The 23,247-nt window shown below is 37.6% G+C and overlaps 1 protein-coding gene across 6 annotated transcripts in view; it reads left to right on the forward strand.

Moving 5' to 3' along the window:
• The first annotated feature begins 8,286 nt into the window (after positions 1-8,286).
• Positions 8,287-23,247, forward strand: part of LOC149232931 (diacylglycerol kinase 5-like) — a 249,309-nt gene continuing 234,348 nt past the window's right edge. For 3 of the 6 annotated variants that reach the window (XM_089379557.1, XM_089379559.1, XM_089379562.1), the window contains exon 1: positions 8,288-8,701. The gene's annotated coding sequence lies outside the window, so the exon portion shown is untranslated. Of the gene's footprint in view, positions 8,702-8,851; positions 8,901-23,247 lie in introns of all 6 variants that reach the window. The other 3 variants (XM_089379558.1, XM_089379560.1, XM_089379561.1) reach the window with 2 other exon arrangements.

The raw sequence follows: 23,247 nt of genomic DNA on the forward strand, positions 1-23,247 counted from the left end.
GGATAGGCAATATCCTACGACAACCTCCTTACTCATAAGAAAGTGGAATATTTCATGACTCAACAAGAGATTCATTTCTCCACACTTATGAAGAACCATAGTAAGGTTGGTTAGAGTTTCTTGAAAAGTATTATCATATGGTGTAAATTCGTCCATATAGATCTCTACTACATCATGAACAATATCATTTTTTTGTTAAAATATTAATGTTGCTGGGGAACTAGCAACCTCCCTAGATATATGCAACAACCCACAACCCACATATATCATAAATTAACTCATAGTTTAGTCTAGGACTGAGACTTCTGGAGACCACCACAAACTGGAGCCAGGATCCCAAACTCCAACGGGACACTTAACCTTCCAACCTTACTATGATGGGATGGTATCCCCACGTGGGATTTAAATAGGGTGGAGGGGATAACATCCCAGTGAGACAACCACCCTGTCATTCCACAAGGAGACTCATAAAATATGTTAAGTACTTCCCTTTGGAAAGTGGTTGGGGCATTAAATAAGTCAAAGGGAAGAACTTTAAAGGAAAATGTCCCCTAGGGGCAAGCAAAAGTAGAATTGTCATGATCTTTCAAGTTGATTTGAATCTGGTTATAACCATTAAATCTATCTAGAAATGAGAATAACTTCTTTCCTCCCAAAACATCTAAGACTTGACCAATGAAGGGTATATGAAAGTGATGTTTTTAGTGGCTTTATTTAATTCTCTGTAGTCTCCACACATATTCTCCACTTGTTATTATTTTCAGAAAAAAAAAAAAAAAAAGACACCCATTTCACTATTAGAAATAGGATAAATGAACTTGAAATCTAAGATTTTCTACAGTTCTTATGTGAGTCCTCTATTATGTCATCATTTTTCTATGGTTTATCACTCGAGTTGGCATTAGGAAATCCATTTCTGGTTGATTTTGATATCATTTAGTTATATTTTGCCTAATAAATACATTCTCTAAGGTATTTTCTTAATTGTTTTTAAATTTTAAAAAATTATGAAATAATTTCATTGTTAAATATTTGTGGAAAAACTTGCTTTATTTTTTTAAACCAACGTTTCAGACTTTTGAGGTGATTCTATGATTAGGGAATTGTAGTCCACAATTGAGAAGTATGCATATGAGAGAAAAAAATTGCCCTTGCGAAACATGCATGCCCCTCCTCACACTACATTTGCATGGAAAATGCGAAACTAATTCAAAGAGAAGACCATTATTTAAAAAGAAGAGTAAAGAGGCCATTGAAATAGAAAAAAACATCCAACACAATGAATAGAGATGATGGTTTAAAATTAAGTAACTCTTTGAAACTTTTATTAAACAAAATTAATAATACACCTTCATTTAACTAAATTAATAATAAACCAAAATCAAATTAATTAATTTCCAAAATTAAATAATTATCAACCAAAAATAAATTAATCGTCATGATGAGTCGACATAAACCATAATTTACCTCTAATGACTATTAATTGCTCAAATTATTCATGCTCATACTTCTAAATTGTGGACTACAATTCCTTGATGATGGACTCACTTGGAAAGTTCGAAACGTTGGTTAAAAAACAATAAAACACATTTTTCCACAAATATTTAAAAATTCGGCAAGCCTGTATGAATCCACTCTTTAACATAATTTCATTGTAAAATGAATTTACAAAATGCAAAAATTTTTATAATTGATCATCCATTCTCATATATGCAGGCCACTTGGATGAATTCAATGACATGGGTTTTGTCACCCAACATCTCATGATGAATGAATACCTATCTGCTCAATCATAATCGACCATGAGATGCTCGGTCAACATGCCAAGTCTAGCAACAAAAACATAGGGCAATTTTCTATTTTCACTCATATTTCAATTTTTTTATTCTCTCCATGATCTTAGCCCATCTTAAGTTTGATTTGATTTATTTATAGTCCTAGGATAGCCCAAAATAATCAACAAGGAGGATTTTTAGATTTTTTTAGTTTCATTTTTGCCTCTAAAAGCAACCAAATGGTGCTTGCTTAGTAAGTTTGTCATTTCAAGGCATGGAAGAAATATTTTGTGAGCTTAGAGTTTAGCTTTGAAGCTTTCTTCAAGTTTATTTCATACAATATATGCAACTCCTTTGATTTCCAACCGTTGGTAGTCACTCAGTGTGCTTGCTAAGGCATGGAGGGACGCCACAACCGAAGCTTGTACACTTCATTCTATTTGTTGTTCATCTTGTACATGTTGGTATATCTTTTTTATATGTGTTTCTTTCATGTGTGTGCCCTTTAATTTTCATATATATATATATATATATATGTGTGTATGTATGTATTTTCAATTATCTTGTTCATACTTGTTAGTTTATGCTATTGTACTTGCAGTTTACATGTGAGCTTGCTGCCATATTTGACTACATATTGTTGTCCATGTTTTATTATACATTGTTGTTCATATTTTATGGTTTAAAGTATTGTTCATGGGCCATAATTATAATAGAATAGTTGTTGCTTATGAAGACAATCTAATTGAAAAGTTAAGTAGAGGACTAGGAGTGCCATGCAATACCTTTCTTAGTGGAAAAAACCCTCTCTCTCATAGCTTTTCACTAGGTGTTGCATCAACAAACATCACAATTCCCTGTTTTTTTATTATTCATTATTCATTCCTTGCTTTCTTAGATTAAATCAACGACTTAAGCATACACCAACTATTGAGTTAAGTCATCCGCGAGTGGTGGCACAATTGGCAAAAAGCATGTTGACAAGCCCTTGTGAATCCAACTGATCAGAAGTTCAATCCCCTCGAACATGTCTCACCAACCAAAACTACCCAAAAAAAAACTAATGAGTTGAGTCAAAGACTACCTGAGTGTCCACTTTCTCTCTCATAAGTGGATAAGGTCATAATGCATTCTTTACTCTTTAAGTAGTGTTAGGTTGAGTTTAATAGATTGGATAAACAACAACCATAGTGTCCATCTCTTTTCACTAGTGGAAAGGCCGTAGTACATTACTAATCCATCAAATTAAACCTCTTGAGCATTGTTTCCGTTTTTTGTCATTTACAAGCATTTGATTTTTTTTCTATGTGGTTCATGGTTCCCAGAGATTGGTGACCGCAACATCCACAAAATAATTGCACTAGTAAGATATACCTAAGAGGACCACTTTATGTTGGCTCAACCACGAAGCTTGACCTCGAGAGTGTCTCATGAACTCTTAATAGTAGAGGTGCTTTAATAATGGGGACTTAACCAACTGAGCTAACCGCTAGGGTTATTTACAAGCATTTAATTTCAAGCATGTGTGATTTATTTTCCAACTAGTGTGATTAGTTTAAGTTTTAATTCATGGTTTCCTAGCTTAGTTATTTAACTTTTGTTAGAATTCTAAGTATTGACCTTGATTAAGTAACTTTAGTACTTGGCTTTAAAACATGGAAACCAATTTAGCCTAGCTCTTTGCAGATTTTATTGTGCTTCTAAGTTTACAAACACCCAGATTGATACAAATAATATGTCTTAGTTTATCAACTTAAATTGGCGTGACACCTTCCTTGACAATGTCCTTTAATGCAAAGTTCATCCTTCTTTTGAGGTTGGGGATTGGGCTTGTGATCTTCTTTAATGTAAATATGATGGCTACAAATAGATAGATGGATTCCTTTCATCCCTTTATAAAATTCAAATGAAAAGTGAGAAATTCTAGAAGTACAATATTTTTGTATTTATTTTTATTTTGTAAGTTGAAACTTTTTACATTTTAAATTTGTGCATGTATAAAAAAACATTTATAATGAAGTTTTAGTTGATATAAGTAGAATATGTTTCTAGTTTTACAAGTGTTTTGATCTATTTATTTATTTATTATTTCTATTTTTTATAGTGATTGCCCTTGATTTCAAGCAAAATTATCATTAGAAAAATTATTGGGCTTAAGTTTCAAGCAAAATTGTCATTGCAAAAATTATTGGCCTTGAGTTTCAAGCAAAATTTTCATTACAAAATTATTGGCCTTGAATTTTAAGTAAAATTGTTAGTGTTTTGTTTGCCAAAATCTTAAAATACTCATGACCACAAAAGCTTCATTCCTATATTTCTTACATGAGTAAATTCTTACATAATTGTTGGCACAATAAAGAACAAAAAACTACATGACTAGGTTAGGTTAGGGACCGACTTCTTGTCACCCATGGCTATGCCATTGAAGGAGATTTTTTCCCCTTTACTAATGTTGTCTAAATTTCCTTTGTCTTTGATGAGGTTTTTGCTATCCTTGCCTTTCCCAATTTGTCTAGATATGGGGTTTTAATTGCTCTTGTATCACGTCTTCTTTAGCCTAATTTGTCCCACTTGCCTTAAGAGGTTTTACATTTTGGGATTCCATTGAATCTTATTGTGTTGATTCTTGTTGAGATGAAGGGTTTTCATTTGAGGAAATATCCCTTGATTGCTTGATCTTCACTGAGATATCCCTAATTTCTTCTGAATCTAATTTTCTTTCTTCTATACAAGGGCCTAGTTTAGGTGGATCTTCCTTGAAATTTAGTTGATGTTCTCCTTTGCTTCAACACATCGTGTTAGCTTTCATTGTTGCTTCTTAGTTGTCCTTGGCCCTCTTGGGCAAATTTGCTGCTAGGTACCTAGTTCAAACCATGATCTACAATGAAAACATACACGTTCATAATTTAGTTTTTGGGTCAAGGAGTAGTTCTCACCTTGAAAAATTATTTCTATTGGAAAACATTTGCTAAAGTCCATATCAATGCATATGCGAGCATATGTAGTTGTGCTTCGTCTCTTTGTTTCAGTGCTTTTATGATAACATCTTCCAAGAGCTTTGCTAATGGCTTAAAGAGACTTAGATTCCCATAAATGCAGAGGTAGATTTAGAAGTCTGGTCCACACGAGAGTTGATGAGATAGAATTAGTTAGAGGATTGAAGGAAGGAGTCCAAGGTTTTATACATAAATCACAGTCTCCAAAAACCAATTACTACGGTTTAAAATCAAATCCAATTTTTCAACAAGATTGAACTCAACAATGAAGTAACAATTTCCACAAGGGTAAATAAAGACCTCTTCTTTTAATTGAGGTTTCCAAGAGACTGAAATATATTTATGCAAATCAACTAAATGAGGCTAGAGGCCATTGAAACGACAAACATGCCCATTTTAATAGAAGAAGGCCTCCTAAAAAGCAACGTCTTCGAGGGAGCTTATTGAATGAGGAGACAGGGAGAATGAGGAACATTCTTCACAATATCGTTGAAAGAAGCTTTATCAACATTAGTATTAGGAGGAAGAGAACTAGATTTGCAATCATTGGCCACATTGGCAACAAGAGAATAATATATATGTAAATTTTCTCATGTAGACTTCCCAAAACCACAAAGATGGGCTTTCAGGTGAAAGCTTAGGCAAATCAGAGGAAACAGGTGTTGAGGAAAGAGAGAGAGCCATTGCCATGCTTGGAATAGAACCACTAGGAAGGAAAGCGTTGCATTAAACTATATCGACAAAAGAAAAAGTTGAAAATTGTGCCCAAACCAAAGAAAAGGGCCATATGAGGTCAAATGAGAGAAGGACTACATCCACAACGAAGGCAAAACCTTAACTATTGTGCACAAAACCACGTGCCCACATTGTTTAGAGTCGTTTGGAATTTTTTTGGGGCAGTGATGAGTAAAAATGAACATCAAAAATGATTCTATAAGAAGAAGAAGTTATTTTAACATCCACGAGACTAAATATAGCATATGGGACAAATTGCTTCTCTATGTGGCTCTTGTATTCGACCCTTTTCTTATGAAGTTTCACAATAAACGCTTCTGGCTTATTGACAAACCCCTCATTGAATAGATTATCCCAAGATCTAGCTGCCAAAATATCTGCATAGCTTTCCCTGTTGTCTTTGAAAGCCTCACTTTCTAAAGTGAAATGCTTTTCTATTTCCACATTTACAGAAGAACAAAAAATCCATACTCTTTCCTCCCACACTTGTTTTGGCTTTTTCGAGCGCCTTGTTTCACAATGGAGTTGATGAGAATTAGTCCTTAATTGAGCAATAAGAATTTTGGCTCTCCAAGGAATATTGGCCCTTATGTACGTCTTTTGTTGATAATTATGAGTGGGATTAAATTCTTTAATATAACATTTTTTCTTTCTCCCTAGCTCCTTCTCCCAAGTACATTTGTGTAACTTATCCATAGCCAAAGGTTTTAACTCTTTACTATTTGTGGGACACATGCTCAAGAAAATATCCCATTTACTAAACCATTTGTTATTTTGCCGCATCCAAGTCTTCTCTCTTTTGCACAACATGTCATTAAACACAACCTTAGGCCATCTGCCCTCTTCCATTTGCTCATTTTTTAAAAATACCTTATGACCTGCACCATAACAATTGCTTTAACAGGAGCAAGCCCCGTTTCACTTAACAAGATAACATAAGGAACTATATTTCTAATTTTGAGTTTTTTTGTAATCAAATGCTTCTGAATTTTCTCAATTTGTTTCCACTGCATGTCAGATGTACTGTTGGCCCACAGTTCAGAATCGTAGAGAATCACCGGAATCACTGGAATCACTAAAATCCCAAAAAGAGTTAGAGTGGTTTTCCATTCCCATAACTCTGCCTCTCTACACCTATTTTGAAAAGCATAAAATACTTTCCAACCCCACAAAGTTCTTTTCTTTCTACATCCATCCCAACTTAGATTTTCGTTGAAGTCAATTCCCAGGTATTTGTAATTTGCGAATTCTTCCAGAATGTTGCCTTCAAAGTAGAACTTATGCTGATTATGTTTCCTCTTGTTAGAGAAAGCCACTACTTTCGTTTTGCTAATATTGACGTGCATCCTCACTCTTCTACAAAAATGGTCATGGAAAAGTAAGTGCTCTTGCAAACCAAGAGCAGATTTAGCAATTAGAATAAGGTCATCTGCGTACAAAAGAAGCCTTATAACAAACTTGCCCAAATGGATACCGTCACCCCCTTGCGAATTTAGCCACTCTTCAAGCTTGTCAATATATAAACCAAAGAGGGTAGGAGACAATGAGCAACATTGTTTGACCCCGATATCGCTTCTAAAACTTTTAGAAATGCCTGTTGAAATTCTAATTTTGACTTTCACCTCTTCATACAACCTATGCACAACTACTCTCAAATGCTTGGGAACCCCAAGTTCTTCCATTATGTGCCAAAGCTTATCCCTAGGAATCGTGTCAAAGGCTTTTATGAAATCAACAAAGCAACAAAATACTTCTTCCTTTTTCTCCCAAACTTTTTCAATGATGTGCCTTAAAGTTATACCATGATCAACTATGGAATGTTTAGGTATAAAACCTGCTTGCCCTTTAACACACTTATCTATTTCTTCTGCCCTTTTGTTGATTTTATTTTGTAACATGCTTCCAAATAACTTTGCAAACAAGGGATTTATCATTATGGTCCTATAATTGGAGGGATTATTGACTCACCACTGCTAAAAAGAGGTATTGCCAGACTTTGTCCAATCTATGGGGAACCCCTATTGTATGATGCTATTGAAAATTTTTGTAATGTGAGGTGCAAGAATTTTTAAGCCCCACTTTAGATACTTTGCTTGGAGTTCAACTAAGTCTTTTGTTTTTCCAACACCCAACTTCTTGACACTCATCTCTACCTCTTGCACCGTGAAGAATTTTGTATTAGTGTTGACCAAGGGAAGAGGGTCAACCTTGGGATCCTTCTCATAAAGTTGTCTTGCATAGTTGAACCATTTAGAAGTTGTAACACTATTTTCAGTTTGCATCTTTCTCGTTTGAAGCTCCTTCACAAATAAGTTGGGGTTATTTTTCCCAAGAAAGATTAGTGATTCTCTCCTCAAAACCATGAAATCAACCTTTTTCTTTCTTAATATATGCTTGTAAGCTTTATGTTATCCTTATTTGACTCTTTCCACATTCTCTTTGCCAAACCAAATATTAATAAAAAAGCCATTTATTTTAGACTTTTTAATTTTTGCTATTTTATACTATTTAAAATATGCAAGTACTTTTTAAATTAAATATATTTTTTCGTGCCTATAAAGATAGTGAAATAAGAGTTTCTCCTTCTCGAAGAGCCTTCACTAGGATAACTTTTGATGGATAAAATAAACATAAAAAATATTTAAAAACTATCTTGAAAACGAAATCATCATTAAAAAACATTTGAAAACAAAAGTGTCCATCAAATTAATTTATATGTCGATGGAATCGCTCGAGGACAAATTCTTCATCTCGGGTCATTTGCACATCAAATATACGATATACAGTTAAAAATTCATCTTTACCCTCAACTTCGTTTTAAACTATGAAAACGGGCAAGGAAGTTGTGGGGTGGTTTAATTTTGAAATTCCAATCCCTGCGGCATGACTTTCTGTTGTACCGAAGCTATCAGTATATATGGCATAGTCTGGGTAAATTAAGATGGGCAGTTACTGATTCATCACATGGTTCAAAAAACAACCCCCTCCGGCTCGAATTGACGGAAAACCAGAAAATACTTAAATCGTTAACCATCACAAAGTCGAATGGTTTCTTGAATCTAGTGCAACCGGAGGAGTTGAGTCAGCTTGAAATCCAGATTGTGCGAACTCATCATCTGGGAATTTAACGGGGCAAAGGAATTTCAAAATTTGATAGATTGAAGGAATTTCAGATCATATTTTCATGAATTCCGGGTGAGGAGCTCCTTTGTTCTGCTTGCAGTGAATGCTTTATAAATTTGGCTTTGAATACGGTAACTTGTCGTCATTATCAGCGTGCATAGCATATGCTTCTTACTTCTCTGTGTTTTAAAAGAATTCATATGATTATTATTGCGATTGCAGAGTAGAGTACAGATGAGACTGAAATTTCTGGCAAGAGGCCCCTGTAATGGTGAGTAAATGTCGAGAAAGTCTGTTACGTGTTTTAGAGTTTGGACAAAGCCGCATAGTTTTTACTAGATTGTATAACTTTGGTGAAACGGACATCGCGGGTTCAGACCGCGTGCGTGGCATCTTGACACGCTCTTACAAGTTACCCTGAAGCTGCGGCCGAGTGCTAACAGTCGATGGCTGTGGCTGATTCTCGGGCGAGGTTCGAGACACGCAGTCGAAGCTTAGAAACACAGCACAAGAATATTGAAATGCTTGCTTGCTGCGACGTCCCTGGTGCCGTTATTGTCCATGGCGGGATTTGAACCCTTTTCTCGAAGTCTCAAAGGTTCTGGTCTGTTTAAAAGTAGTTTTCATCCGAAAATATTCGAACTGGGACCTAAAAATTGCCCTCAAGAACCTTTCCTAGGTTTTTCTTCATGCTCACTTTTCCTTTGAGTTGAGTTGGTTGAGATGTGTACAACATCCCAACTGCTCGACAAATCTTACTACGAAACTTAAATTCCTCGAGGCATATGTGCCTAGAATAACTTCTCTTCTTTTTCCAATGTCTGCTCGGACCAAGAAAGTCTCCTGGACAGTTGAAGGGCCCAGTTTATTATTTAGCATCTCTGTTAATAATCTTCCAGTTTTTCACGGCTCTCTACGGGCTTTGGATCCCTTTCACATTACTTTTATTGACCAGACATTGGCTTTGTCTTGTCTATTGTTCATGCAATTCAAACGGACATCCTGGCTAACACGGTTTTTGAGATTGTAAATTGTTGTATTTTATTGTTCTCTCCAGACCTCCTTTGGATATATAGTGCTCTTTGCTCTCTGTTTAGCACAGGTCAGAGCCAATAGCATAGATCTCACGCACAGAGTAACAGTTTTTTCTTTTCCAACCCCTCACGGGCAGAGCATTTTTCTTTTCCAACCTTCTCACGGACAGAGTAGACTCGGTTTATATTGTTCGGTGCTTATCGTAGAGCCTTACAGTGACCTCGTTGCGGTAAAACTGGCACTGAAACTCTCCCCGCAAGCCCCATACGCAGAGGCTAACAGTTCAGAGCCTTTGTGACTGTTTGAAAGGGAGTTCTGGCATTTTCTCTTGGACCGGTTAAGTTCAAATGCTCTTCTATTTATTAAATTTATTTCCATGTTCTGCGCACACGTTTGTGAATCATTTTAGGTTCTGTTTATGCTCGCACAAGATTTAAAGTCCCAGCGTCAAAACACTGTACATTGACGTTAAATTTCAGTATCAGTGCCCCTTATTCCAGCAAACCTTCACTTAAATTTTTATTCCAAAATGGAAAACAATGGCAACAATGAAAACAATGGCAAGGAAATCTCAGACTCCATGGAAACAAATCACTTCAGAGTCCAGACTCCGAGGAAACAAATCACTTAGGTCAAGTCAAAATTGCTTCAACAGTCAAAACATGGAAGTGGATTTGGGTAAATGCAAAACAATATCGGGGCATTTTAAAGCGCAGACTTACTTGCTTTAAATGGGAGCAAAGAAGAAGAAAACAACCCCATAAAAAGAAAAAAAACAAAAGCAACAAAAATAAGAGCTCAAAAAATAAAAAAGAGTCAACCATTTACAGTCCCACATCTACACTGCTTACTTGGTTGTCAGATCTCTATGTTGAGGAGCGGATGAAGGCCAAGGCAAGGCTGGAAAGTTTGGAAGACAAAAAACAGGCAATGGATTACAAAATTTCAGAGATTACACTTGCAAATAGATTTTGAATGGAAGGTAATAGGATTCTAAAAGAACAAGTAACAATGCTACAAGAGGCGTTAGAGAGAGGGAAAAAGAATGGGAAAACATAAAGACAACATGGCAAACCATGAAAGAATCAATGGCAGCAAACAAGGAAGTGATAATCTCTAAAGCAGCTTAGGGTGATACACAAATATCTCAGCAGGTAGTCATTTCCGGAAAAAGGGCAAAAGAGATCAAGAGGGCAAACATTCCAAAAGAAATCAAAACTGGAGCTGAGGACACTAATGGTTACATAAGGATGGAGGAAAAAGAAGATGTAAGTGCTTGTAGAGCACAAGAAAGAGAACACAGAGACAGAAAATATAGGGAAACAAACTTTATTATAAGGGGAATAAGAGACTATGGAAAGAAGGAAAACACTCTCAATTTGACAACAGACTTTTTGAAAGAAAAATTACATTGGAGGGCAAATTTGTCAAGCAAGAAGGGTGGGAAAAATATGTGAAGAGAGGCCTCAATCCATAAAAGTCTTCATAGCAAGTGTGCAAGACAAACATTATCTCTTAAGCAAAAAGAAACTCTTGAAAGGCTCACACTTTTTCTTAGATGAAGATCTAACTAGCAAACAACAAGAAGAGGGAAGAGAAGAAGTGGAGAAAATTAGAGCAACAAGAAACGAAGGGAAAAGAGCATGGTTGTACAATGGTAAATGTAGGAATTTACAGGGTAAGTTCCTCAGAAAGAACACCAAAAGGACACCGCTCACAACCAGATCACATATCAATACACCAGTGTTTTTGACGTGGTTAAAACCCTCAAAGGGGGAAACAGTCCACGGCCTGCGCCAACGTGGCTACTACAGACAATTTATTAATCAAAGAATGAAAATTTACATAAGCTTCTCTCATGCACGGATTACCCGAACAATGACCCTCCATGCGCTTTAAATAGAATTCATGGACCAATCGGGTGTCAAGCCACGGATCAAGTGTCGGTAATACCGAGGAGAGAGTGAACCGTCGGATCACTACATATCGTGACCATCGGATTGTAAGTTACAAAATGTACAACGGTAAAGAAACACACTTTACCTAACTCTATACTAGACCAAGTTGAACTTAACTATTTCCTATGTGTCGGAATATCCTAACAGTAAAGCAGTTATTGCAAGGTTTGGGCCTCATGACAAAGCAAGGCAACAATTTGGCAGTAAAGAAAAAACAGTTAATTCTATAATAGGGAGGAAATCAACAGGATCAACATGGATGAAAAGGGGTGAAGACTCAAAGTTGAGTCTTGTGTGCCAAGCCGCGTAGCAATCAAATCCTACCCAGGTCTACTTAAGTCTAGTTTGTTGGAATTGTAGAGGTTACCCTTGGAGGAGGGGACCTGGGATAGGGCCTATTGCAAAAGCTAGAGACATATTTTGTCTCACAGAAACTCATTAAGATAATGGTTGTAAAACTCCTACGTTTGATGGTTATTTGAAATTAGCAGTTTGGAACAAGGCAGTAGAAAATGGCGAAGGGTATGGAGGAATACTGGTTTTAGTGAAAGAAAAATAAGGTCGTCACATAGAGTTTGTGAAAGAAGATTCAAATAAACAATATTTATGGTAGAACCACATAAGAATTGCAGCATGCTATTTTGCACCTCAAGTCTCAAAAACTTACAAAAATAAGGGGCTAGATAGCCAAGACCCATATGCAACTTTAAAGCAAGATATTGTTGTATATTCTCAACAGGGAGAAGTTCTTTTAGTGGGAGATTTCAATGCTAGAACAACAAAGCAACAAGCGAGTATGTTTTGTTGCAAAGAGGATCACAATCCTATCTAGCTCATTGAAGGGGAGAATCCTCAATGGTTGAGATGTTTAGAAGATGACAAAGTTAGCAATCATTTTGGAGAGAAGTTGCTCACGATGTGTGGTGCTTTCCACTTAATTATTTGCAATGGTCTAGATAAAGGGAAAAGGTCGGGAAGTTCACTTGCAACACATATAATGGGGCAAGTGTTGTTGACTACGTTATTTGTTCACAAAGCTTAATAGAAATTATAGATGAAGTTAAGATTGGAGAGCATATGTGGGACTTAAAATCAGACCATAATCCAATTTATATAAAACTATCTTGGTTAGAAGAAAGACAACATAAAAGAAAAATTCAATGTTCTCGACAATCGATATCAAGGGGCAAAATTCTTCTAACACAAGAAAATTGCACTATCTTCAAAACAATGTTGGAGAGATCAATTCAGAAGGGGAAGAGGGGTTCCCAAAGCCTCAATAGTCATGAGTTAACAAATATAATTCAGAGTGCACTTGAGAAGTGCAAAAGAGCAAAAAATAGGAAATCTGAATCAAATTGTTTTCCTGTAAATGCTTGGTTTGATGAGGAATGCAAAATGGCAAGGAAAACCTTGAAAAAGGCAGGCGAGGAGAAGAAGAATGTAAAGTTATATAAGCAGATTTTAAAAAGGAAAAAAGATGAGTTCATGCAAACAAGGCGAGAAGAGTTAATATATCTAGGCAAGAATAACCCAAAGCTTTTTTTGGCAGAACTTCAACAAAGGAAGAAGCAAATTGAAAATAATATTACAGCCAATCAATGGTTTGATTATGCAAGACAACTTTATGAGAAAAAAATCAGAGGAGGAGCCTCCTCCTAGGATCAACACAACTACAAAGCTTTTCACATTACAGGAAGTAGAGACAGGAATTAAGAAGTTGAAAATAGGAAAGGCAAAGGACTTGGTTGAACTTCAAGCAGAATATCTAAAGTGGGGAATGAACATTCTTGCACCGCACATCATGGAAATATTCAACAACGTCATTCGACAAGGATTCCCAAGAGATTAGACAACTAGTCTAGCAATACCCCTTTCTAAAAGTGGAGATATTAATAATCCTTCCAACTATAGAACCATTATGATCAATCCTTTGTTTGAAAAACTCTTCAGTGACATGGTAGAAAATAGAATCAGTAAGTGGGTGGAAGTCAAAGAAAAGAGGGCAAAAGGGCAAGCAGGTTTTAGGCCGAAGCATTCTACAGTAGATCATGGTATCATGTTGAGACACATTATTGAAAAGGTTTGGGAGGGAAAAGAAGAAGTATTTTGCTGCTTTGTTGACTTCAAAAAGGCATTTGACATGGTCCTTAGAGATAAGTTGTGGAGTAGAATGGAAGAACTTGAAATTCCTTTACATTATAAAGTTGCTGTCCATAGGCTCTATGAAGAGGTGAAAATCAAAATTAGAACTTCAACAGGCATTTCAAAAAGCTTTAGAAGTGACATCAGAGTTAAGCAAAGCTGCCCTTTATCCCCTACTCTTTTTGGTTTATATATTGATAAATTGGAAGAGTGGCTAAATCTGCAAGGTGGGGATGGTGTTTGGTTGGGGGAATTTGTGATAAAGCTTCTTTTATACGCTGATGACCTTGTATTGATTGCTAAATCAGCCTAGGGATTGCAGATGCACCTATATGCCCTTCAACATTTTTGTAAGAAAGTGGGAATGCAAGTCAATATCCGCAAGACCAAAATAATGATTTTCTCAAATAAAAAGAAGCAGAGCCAGTGTACGTTCTTCTTTGAAGGCAACATTCTTGAACCAGTAAATGAATACAAGTACCTCGGGATTGATTTCAACAACAAGCTTAATTGGGAGCATTGCAGAAAGAAGAGAATTTTAGGAGGGTGGGAAGTGTTGTAACATGCATTTTTTGTCACCTTTAATATTCATTCTTCAGATAAGAACTTGAAAATACTTCAAAAAGAAGAGATAAATCTAGATGAAGTGGTGATAATGGCATAGCGGAATTGCTAAAAGAACTATAAAAGAATTGGCTTCAGAGTAGCCAAAGTTGCTATACAAACAAATCAAGTCATTTTATAAACGATTATATAGAACTACACCCGGTATATATATATATATATATAAGTGCATATTGAAACGAGAAGCAAATAAAGAAATATATCGGAATTACAAAGGAAACAAGTGTTAAAACATATATAGTCGGACCTGAAATATATACATTGTGTTTAAAAGTTTGGCGGGTCTGCTGTATCGAAAAGCCCTTTATGTACATGCATACGGGTTCCGCCGATCGCGATTTGCGATGACAGACCCGAAAGGATATATATTATATTTATAATACCGGTGGGTCCACAATAACGATAGGCCGGACCTGATATTGATTACGCCATGATTTATAACTCTGTCGGGTCCGCGATTATCACATAACATTTATGACTTGTGCCTATCGCGATTTGCGATTGCGGGCTGGACCCGAAAGTATATATATTATGTTTTATAATTGTGGTGGGTTCGTCATATCGCATTATATATATATATGAAAGCGCCAATTGCGATATGCGATGGCCAGACTCGATGTGGTTTATATGCCATCTTTTATACTATCGTCGGGTTTGCCATATCGCAGATTGTTAGGATTGGGTTAATACACCAATGAAAGCGTCGATAGCGATTGCGATAAAGGTATGTCTCGATAGTTGTGCAAAGCCGCGTTAAAAGCAGAAAAGGCATGTTTACGGTGTATTTCTATTATAAAAGAGATATAATGGAAATAGCACAAATATGAAGGATTTATGCGTAAGTCCAACATTATGTTGATATAACAATGAAAAGGGCCGATTGCGATTTGTGATGGGAAGTCAATGGAGCGCTGAAAAAGCGGATCTGATAGATTTATGAAGCAGAGTTAATACTTTTTTAGTTCCGTAGTTACCAAAGGTTTACGTTAATTCTGCTTGGTAAAGGGAAAAATCAGCGTTGAAGCCGAATCTGAAGAAAAAGCAGTTGGGCATGTTTTCTTTGTGTTTTGGCCAATATAAGCACACCCGATATATATGCAAGCCCCAGTCTTCGCACAAGTCAAAGTTTAATGCAGATAATTATGGTTTAAGCGGATTAAGCATTGTTAAAGTATCCATAGAGGAACTCAAGAGTCGATTAACAGGGCCGAAAAGCCACAATCATTGCCATCTTTTAAGTTTAGTGATTTCCTGTTATTTCATGTTCTATGAGGTGTCTTTTACCCTTTGTAAGATTCTGTAATAATTTTTACTTCAGATAGTTAGAGAAACAATTTTAGTAGTTTGACAGTTTCAGAGATCAACAATTGTTTCATAATGTATAAGAAGAGGAAAATTTACAAAGAGAGGTTGGTTGTTGGAATTTTGGAGAACCCGGAGACTAGGCCTCTGTATTCCTGATATCATCGTTGATTAATGAAAGAATCAGAAGTTTCCATGAGTTGTTGCATATAATTTTGTAAGCTTCTCTGTCATGTGTCATGCTATGTTTTCTTCTTTTCAAGTATAGTAATGAAACTGCAAATTTTTATTTGTTTATGTAGATAAAGTTAAAATTCCTTAAAAGAGTGCTTCTATACTTGAAGTCCTCATTTCCTTTCTAAGTTTTAGATAATAGTTTCTGTGAAAGACCAGCATATTGTCTATGATTCAATTTTCATTATCATAGTTCTTTCAAGTTACAGATAGTAGTTTCTATGAAAGATCAACATATTATCTTTAACTTCTCCTTTAAATTTTTTTCATTCATCATTTATATCTAGCAACAAATGGCATTCTGAGATGTTCTGGTCATACATGTATTAAGAGTTAAAGACCAAGTTTTCCAGTTTCTTCATTTGAGAACACAACAAACAATAAGTGACAGTGAATAATATTTATTAATGTCTTAAGCACAATTTCCCCACAGCCAGGAAATTGGTTTCTTAAAGAACAACAGGAAGCACTATATGCTCTTCAAAACAGATGTAGAGAGGCTGAGTTATGGGATTGGAAAACAATTAAAGTGATTTTTGGGCTCCTAGTTTGTCCAATGATATTATATGGGTGTGAAGTGTGGGCTAGCAGCATCCCTATCTCAAAATGGAAGCAAGTTGAGAAAATCCAAAAACGCTTGATCATGGGCAAGTTTAAAAAAAATGTTTAGTTTCTTATGAGGTAATGCTGAGTGAAACAGGGGCAACTTCCATCGAAGCAATTGCTATGGTGCGTCTCATAAGGTATCTACAAAGAATTGAACAAATGGGAGAAGGTAGATGGCCTAAAGTTATCTTCAATGAAGGAATGAGTGAATGAAAGAAGTCATGGATGAGACTGTTAGTGTCGGTCTTGAAAGCCCTCCATCAGTGATCAAAGCTCTTTGCATTTGCATTAGTAGGTGTCCCATCAGTGTCAAAATTTGCATCCCGTTAGGCATGCCATAACCCTGATGGAGGAGCTGGTCTATTCATATCCCTTTTGGCTTTGCTGGATCAGGTCATATCAGGTCATTGAGTTTGTCAAAATGCTCTTGTTTGGTCTTAATGTCAAAATTCTAGGTCTAGGGTTTTGGTCAGTTGTCTTAGCAAGGTTAGCAAGGTCATGTTTATGAGAGTCCTTGACTGACCAGCAAGCCAGAGGGAGGATGGTAAACATGTTCCTTTGAAATTTTCATCATGTATAGCTCATTTTTAACCTTGGATTTAAAAACCCTGTTTTTAAAGCCAAGGTCATGATAATTTTTGTAAAAAGAATAAGTGTCCAAGAAATCTTCAGAAAGGCAGCAACAACCCTGGTCCCCTTGCCACAGTCCTTCAGATGATCTCCCTGCAAAAAGAATCAGGTGAAAGCACTCAAAAAGTCAACTTCAGGATAAAGGAAATCAAGAAAATCAGTGTTTTTAAAAAGTGACAAAATAGACTTTATAAAGTGGGTTTTGGATGAAATTTTTTCAAAAGTGAGATTATAAAAGGTAATTCTCCCTCCTTTAACTTTCATTGTGCATTTCGAGCTTCTAAGAGTGATTGTGAGAGAGTGCAAGTCGAAGAAGGCGAAGATACAGTGTTTCGGGCAGTTTCCAGGTGCGCGACCCGTCCAGGCTCATGCGCGACTTGTTGGGCGGTGCGCGACCCGTCCAGCAGCTTCCGGCAGTGCAAACACACAACGGGCGTGACCCGTCGAGCTGTGCGCGACCCGTCCAGGGGTGTGCGCGACCCGTTCGTCTGCCAGCTTCCAAAACTGCAAATAAATTCCCTCATTCCTCTTCAAACTTGCTAAATCGATCGAGGTAGGCACTCAATTCATGAATGTTGATATGGATGGTGAAAATAATGATGTGTGTCATGGTTTTATTATTTAAATTTGCAAGTGAATGGATTAAATGGCTGTTGCTAATGTTTGTAAAATGCTAGGGTTTTGTGACTGTTTCAAGTGTTTTTTGTCCCATTGATCCCTTCCTTTTTCCCCTCTTTCATTTATAATCATGCTTGCATCTCTGTCCTATTTCATTTGCACATAAAATGTTGCCCTACCCCCATCCCTAAGTTATAAACCCTACCCCTCTCACAAGCACTCAAACCCTAATTCCCTCTACCATACACATGCAAAAAACTAAAACAAAAAGAAAAGATACATTGTAAAGGCAGAAGAGAGTCATGTAAATTTAATGTGCTGTATATTTAAAAGCATGTACAAACCCCTATATATCCTTGACATCCCCTTGTACATGAAACACTTTCCCTTGATGTGAAAATGATGAGTATGTACCCCTTAATGTGCATGCACTCCTTAAGAACAAAAAAAGAGCAGAAATCTGCCTTATAACACACATGAAATCCTAAGTGAATTTGGTGTATGGTGTCCCTATGCCCCTATTGATATATGTATCCCCTTACATGTTCATTATTATACATGTTTTGTCCCATATGAGATGTTCTTTGCAAATGATTTCCCGATGTTAAAACTGTTCCTATATGCATGACAATGTGTAAAGTTTCCCTTGAAAATTCCCTGTTATTATCATATATTTCCATTCCTTGTTCAGAAATTCCCTCCCCTAACATTCCCCTCATGTTTTTCCCCTTGAAACAGCATAGAGTTCAGTACTTTTGCAGGCAGAGGCAGCAGTTCAATTTGTCCTTCAGTTTGCCCACCTTGCTCCAAAACCATGTCAGATACCGAGACTTATGAGCAAGGTGATGACCATTCATCATCTATAGAGATTGAGGAACAGAGGAGGCCTCGTAGAGGGGGTAAGGGAGGTCACCATAAGAGGGAGGAGCCTACTTCATTGGCAGAGTTACAGGCTTGTCCTTTGGCACTGAGTTGTTTCCAGTATATGTCATGCTACCAGTTTTGTGAGAGACTCTCTCAGATTCAGCATCATAGAGAGTTGGCCCGCTTATTTGTCTTACACCTCCATGATGGACATGTCACTCTTGCAGGGGTGAATTTCATATTGACACCTGAGGTGATCTCAGAGGCTACAGGTATACCGAATGTGGGTGAGGTGTGGTCGAAGCGCAGACTTCTTGATTTTGTTCACTTTGAGCCCTATGTCCGGCCAGCATTTGTGAGATTGTTGACGGGTGTTTTCCCATTCAGATTTCTTCGGAGTGAGTATGCCCCTCTCATGAGACTCATCATGCATTATTTCACATGTGAGTGCAGATTTTCACAGGTGTATTCATATCACATTCGCCTGTTGATGCATTTCACCCGGGTGAGGATGATGAACCTCCAGGTCTTCCTGTTTCAGAACATTCAGAGGATGGTACCCATGTTGCAGAGGAAGACCCCAGCCCAACAGTACAGGAGTCTTTGTCACTATGGTTTGATTCAGCTCATTGTTTTGCATCAGTTGACACAACAGGGCATCTCATGGGAGGAGTTCATCTCCCGTGAGTTTTTCACAGTGCCACCTCAGCCACATCAGGAGGCTATTCATGAGGAGGGAGGACCATCACAGCAGCCCGATGCTCCCATCACCCGACATGTCAGCTCTACTCCTATGGTCACCTATCAGAAAGGCCCAAGGGCCTTATTTGCAGCAGCTAGGCGAGTGTTATCTCCACAGCAGGTGGAAGGGGTCTCGCCTTCATCGTCAGAGCAGCGAGTGTTATCTCCACAACATGTGGAAGGGGCCTCGCTTTCTTCACCAACAGATATATTGCAGAGGGGCAAAGAGCCCATGGTTCATGAGGATCCAGTGATCGATCTTGAGGTCAGTTCTCCTAGCCAGGAGGCAAAGGAGACCATTCAGCAGCTCAGGGCCGAGAATGAGACTTTGCAGCGGAGACTTGATGGTGCTCAGTGGACCATCACATGTCTAGAGCAGCGGAACACTCAGCTGGAGGAGGAGAAGGCCCTTGATGAGATTTGGAGGATTCGAAGTGATCGAGTCCTAAACCGTAGGAGGCCCGGTGATCCATTGCCTGTTGACCGGGAGTCTTTGCTTATTCAGGAGAATGCCCACTTGGAGAGGCTGTTGGCTAAGGCCAACCAAGACAAAAAGCTGCTACGGAACATGAAAAACCATTATTGGGCTAGGATGCATGTTTGTAAAGCAAAGATGAAAATGTTCCAAAGAAGGTTGACCGAGGCTCTCAAGAGGAAGAAGAAGGCCAACCCACTCCACATCTTGGCCGAGGCTTCTCTCACTCATCATGACACTCACTAGCCTCTCCACAGCACCAAGCACAAATTTTTTTGGAAGTTTTGGCTCATTTTTGGCATTTTTGGGCAATTTACAGGTTTTGGCTTCTCAACGGGTCTCACCCCCGGTGAGACCCTTTGTCATCGTAGCTCCGTTTTGCGGAAACTCAGCATTGGTGGATTTGTCATGCAAAGTTACATATGCCCATCCATTACCTTGAGTTTTTATGGAGTTTTGGGCCTCCAAAAGGTCAAAATACAGTCAAATTTTGACTTTCTGCCCCTTTTTTGAGATGCAGAAGTAGTCTTGGGAGAATTGACTTTTGACTGGGCAAATGACCTCCAAATCCAAAAATTTCGGTTGGGTTGGAAAGTAGACTCAGAGACCTTTCCAACGAGCTATCTTGCACCTGATTCTGACACCGGGAAGGCCTCCAAACAGGGCTCCAAAGTGCGTGACCTGTTGAGCTGGCTGTGCGCGACCCGTTGAGCAGATTTGGCCAGATTTGACCAGTTCAGCTCAAAATTTGCAGATTAGCACCAGTTTGACCAAGGAAAATTTTAAGGACGGAAAATTTTCTTGAAGTTTAAAATATTGGCGAATCTCACTAATCCCTAATATGCAAATTATAAATGTTTATTGATATATTTGTAAAATTAATCAAATTTATAATTATTTTATATATAGTCTCTATATAATGTTGGCGATTTTTAAGGTAAAATAATTTTATATTCTAAAATTTGGGCGAATCGTCTTTTATAAAATTGGAAATTGGCGAATCTTTTTTGTGGAAAAATCATGGAAAATTAGCCCACTGGGCGAACATTAGCCCCTAAAATTTTCCATGAGTTTGACTTGCTGAGGTCGATGATGATCCTTTTGACTGTACTTGTGGCACTTTTTGGGTACTTTTACTCTTATTTTACTCTTCTAGAAGTTTCTATCATGTAAAAGGGTAAATTTGACTGTATGAACTGATTTCCAAGTTTTTAGAGGCAAGTTGTTTTGACTGCCTATTTTGTAGTGCTTAGTTTAGGAGTTGTTCAAACAGCTCCTAGGATAGTGAGCTCGACCCCTCGAGGTGGGGAAGAGGTTAGATCATCTATAATATGTACTTTCATGCTCATTTTCATGGTTGGACTCTTGAGGGAGAAGCTATCATTGTATTATTACTTGTATCTCTGCAATTTTTGGCTAAGGAAGACCAGGGTTTTGCAGTCATCTTTGGGATTCATGTGGACTCAGGTGTTGATGGTGTGTTTCTTCATGTTATTGTAAGTTTTGTTATGTGATTCATTTCCTTTCTATACTGCTGCATATTAAACAAATGAAGTGATAAAGTCAGAATTCATGCTTGCCATGCTCTACTTTTAAATTTGTTTAATTTCTATGTTTTCTGCTGTCTAAAGAGAATTCAAATCCATTGTTTGCTCTCTTTAGCCCTCTCATCTTTCTTCTAAATCATCCCTTTCAGTTAAAGACATCAATACAGGTTCCTACCTTGCCCCAAAGACCCCCCTGCAGAAACTGTGTCCAATCCCCGCACCCTAAATTGCAGTTCCTCAATTTGCCACCAAAAACCCCAAAAACCCCCAAATCAACCTTCAAATCAGTTTACTAGCCTAATATCAGTGTTACCTTGATTGGTCATCTCTTCCTATTGAAAATTTACCGAGATTGACCGGAGAGAGCCTTCTCCTGCCCCGTAGGGCTAGCTACGAGGCTGAATGGTTTGATGTAGCTTTGAGATTTGCCTTTTCAGCCCGAGGTGAAATTTCAAACGCTAACAGAGACAAAACAACAAATGGATGCAAAATTGTAATAGTTACCTCAAGGCATGTCCCACAAATAGCAAGGATTTGAAGAGTTTTGTTATGGAGAAGTTTTGTAAGCGTATATGGGGAAAAAAGTTGGGTAGAAAGAAGAAGTACTATGTTCAAGAATACAACCCCACTTGTGATCTCCAACAAAAAGAGTACATTGGAGCTAGCATTCCATGGACAACAAAGATTCTTATTGCTCAATTAAGAACTAACTCGCATCAACTACAGTGTGAAAAAAGTCAGTGGAAAAGACCTAAACGAGCTTGGGAAGAACGGGTGTGTACTTTTTGCACCTCTGGGGCAACGGAATTGAAAAAACATTTCATTTTGGAATGTGATGCTTCCAGAGACATTAGAGACAGTTACAGTAGTATGTTGACATCAGTTCCTTGGCATTGTCTTTTTAGTGAGGGGATTGTTAGAAGGTTGGGTCAGCTCATCATTAATTTGAATAATAAGGGGATTGAATTGCAAAAGGAAAAAAGCAGGGAAGCTAGTGGTCCCATAGACTATATCTAGTCTCGTGGATGCTAAAATTTCATTTCATTTCTTTTTTTTTTTCCACTGGAAAAATCAGTAATTTCCATTAATAATTTGAAAATTACATATGGTAGATGCCATTGGCATTGCTGTAATGTTCATACAAAATCACCTCACAGGGTGTTGTATCAGCGAGTATTACAAAATTGTGCTGGGTATATGCATATGTATGGCTGTTCAGCCTATTCGAGTTCACAAATATCCATTTATAAACAACATAATCATAGTTAATTACAGTTCCATCATGTCAAAATATATTATCCAAAACTGTCAGTGATCGGGACTGTTGTCCCTCTGTTCTCTCAGGTCTATGTATGGCCTGTGGTAGAATCTGTGTTCTTCAGCTCCATTCTGCTCCACAATTATCCAATCGCCTCTGGGAAGTAACGAGGCCTCTTTGGATAATTTGTCAGCTTCGCTGTTATGCTCTCTGTAAATATGTAAACAAGAGAAATGATTAAATGCTGCTTTGAGAGTGAGAGCATCATGTAATAGATTGCTGAGTGTGTGTGTATGACATATAGTGACATTATTGATCCAGTTAACGACCATCATTGAGTCTCCAAATATGTTGAGATTAGAGAGCTGGTGTGTTAGTGCAAAATGCAATAGGTTCCGGATGGCAGAAAGCTCAGCATAGTTATTAGATCCTCTTCCAAATCCCATTTTGACAAGGTATCTGTGATGTTCATTTATGTGCAGCACGAAACCACCTCCACATCCCGTTTGGCTTGCAGCCCCGTCGAAGAAGGCCCACGGGGTCGATTTGTCAATATTGGGCATGTCCTGTATCGTCCTGGC

Source organism: Pinus tabuliformis, chromosome J, assembly GCF_031772625.1.
Source record: "Pinus tabuliformis cultivar Carrire ecotype Pingquan chromosome J, CPIR1, whole genome shotgun sequence".
NCBI classification, from domain to species: domain Eukaryota; kingdom Viridiplantae; phylum Streptophyta; class Pinopsida; order Pinales; family Pinaceae; genus Pinus; species Pinus tabuliformis.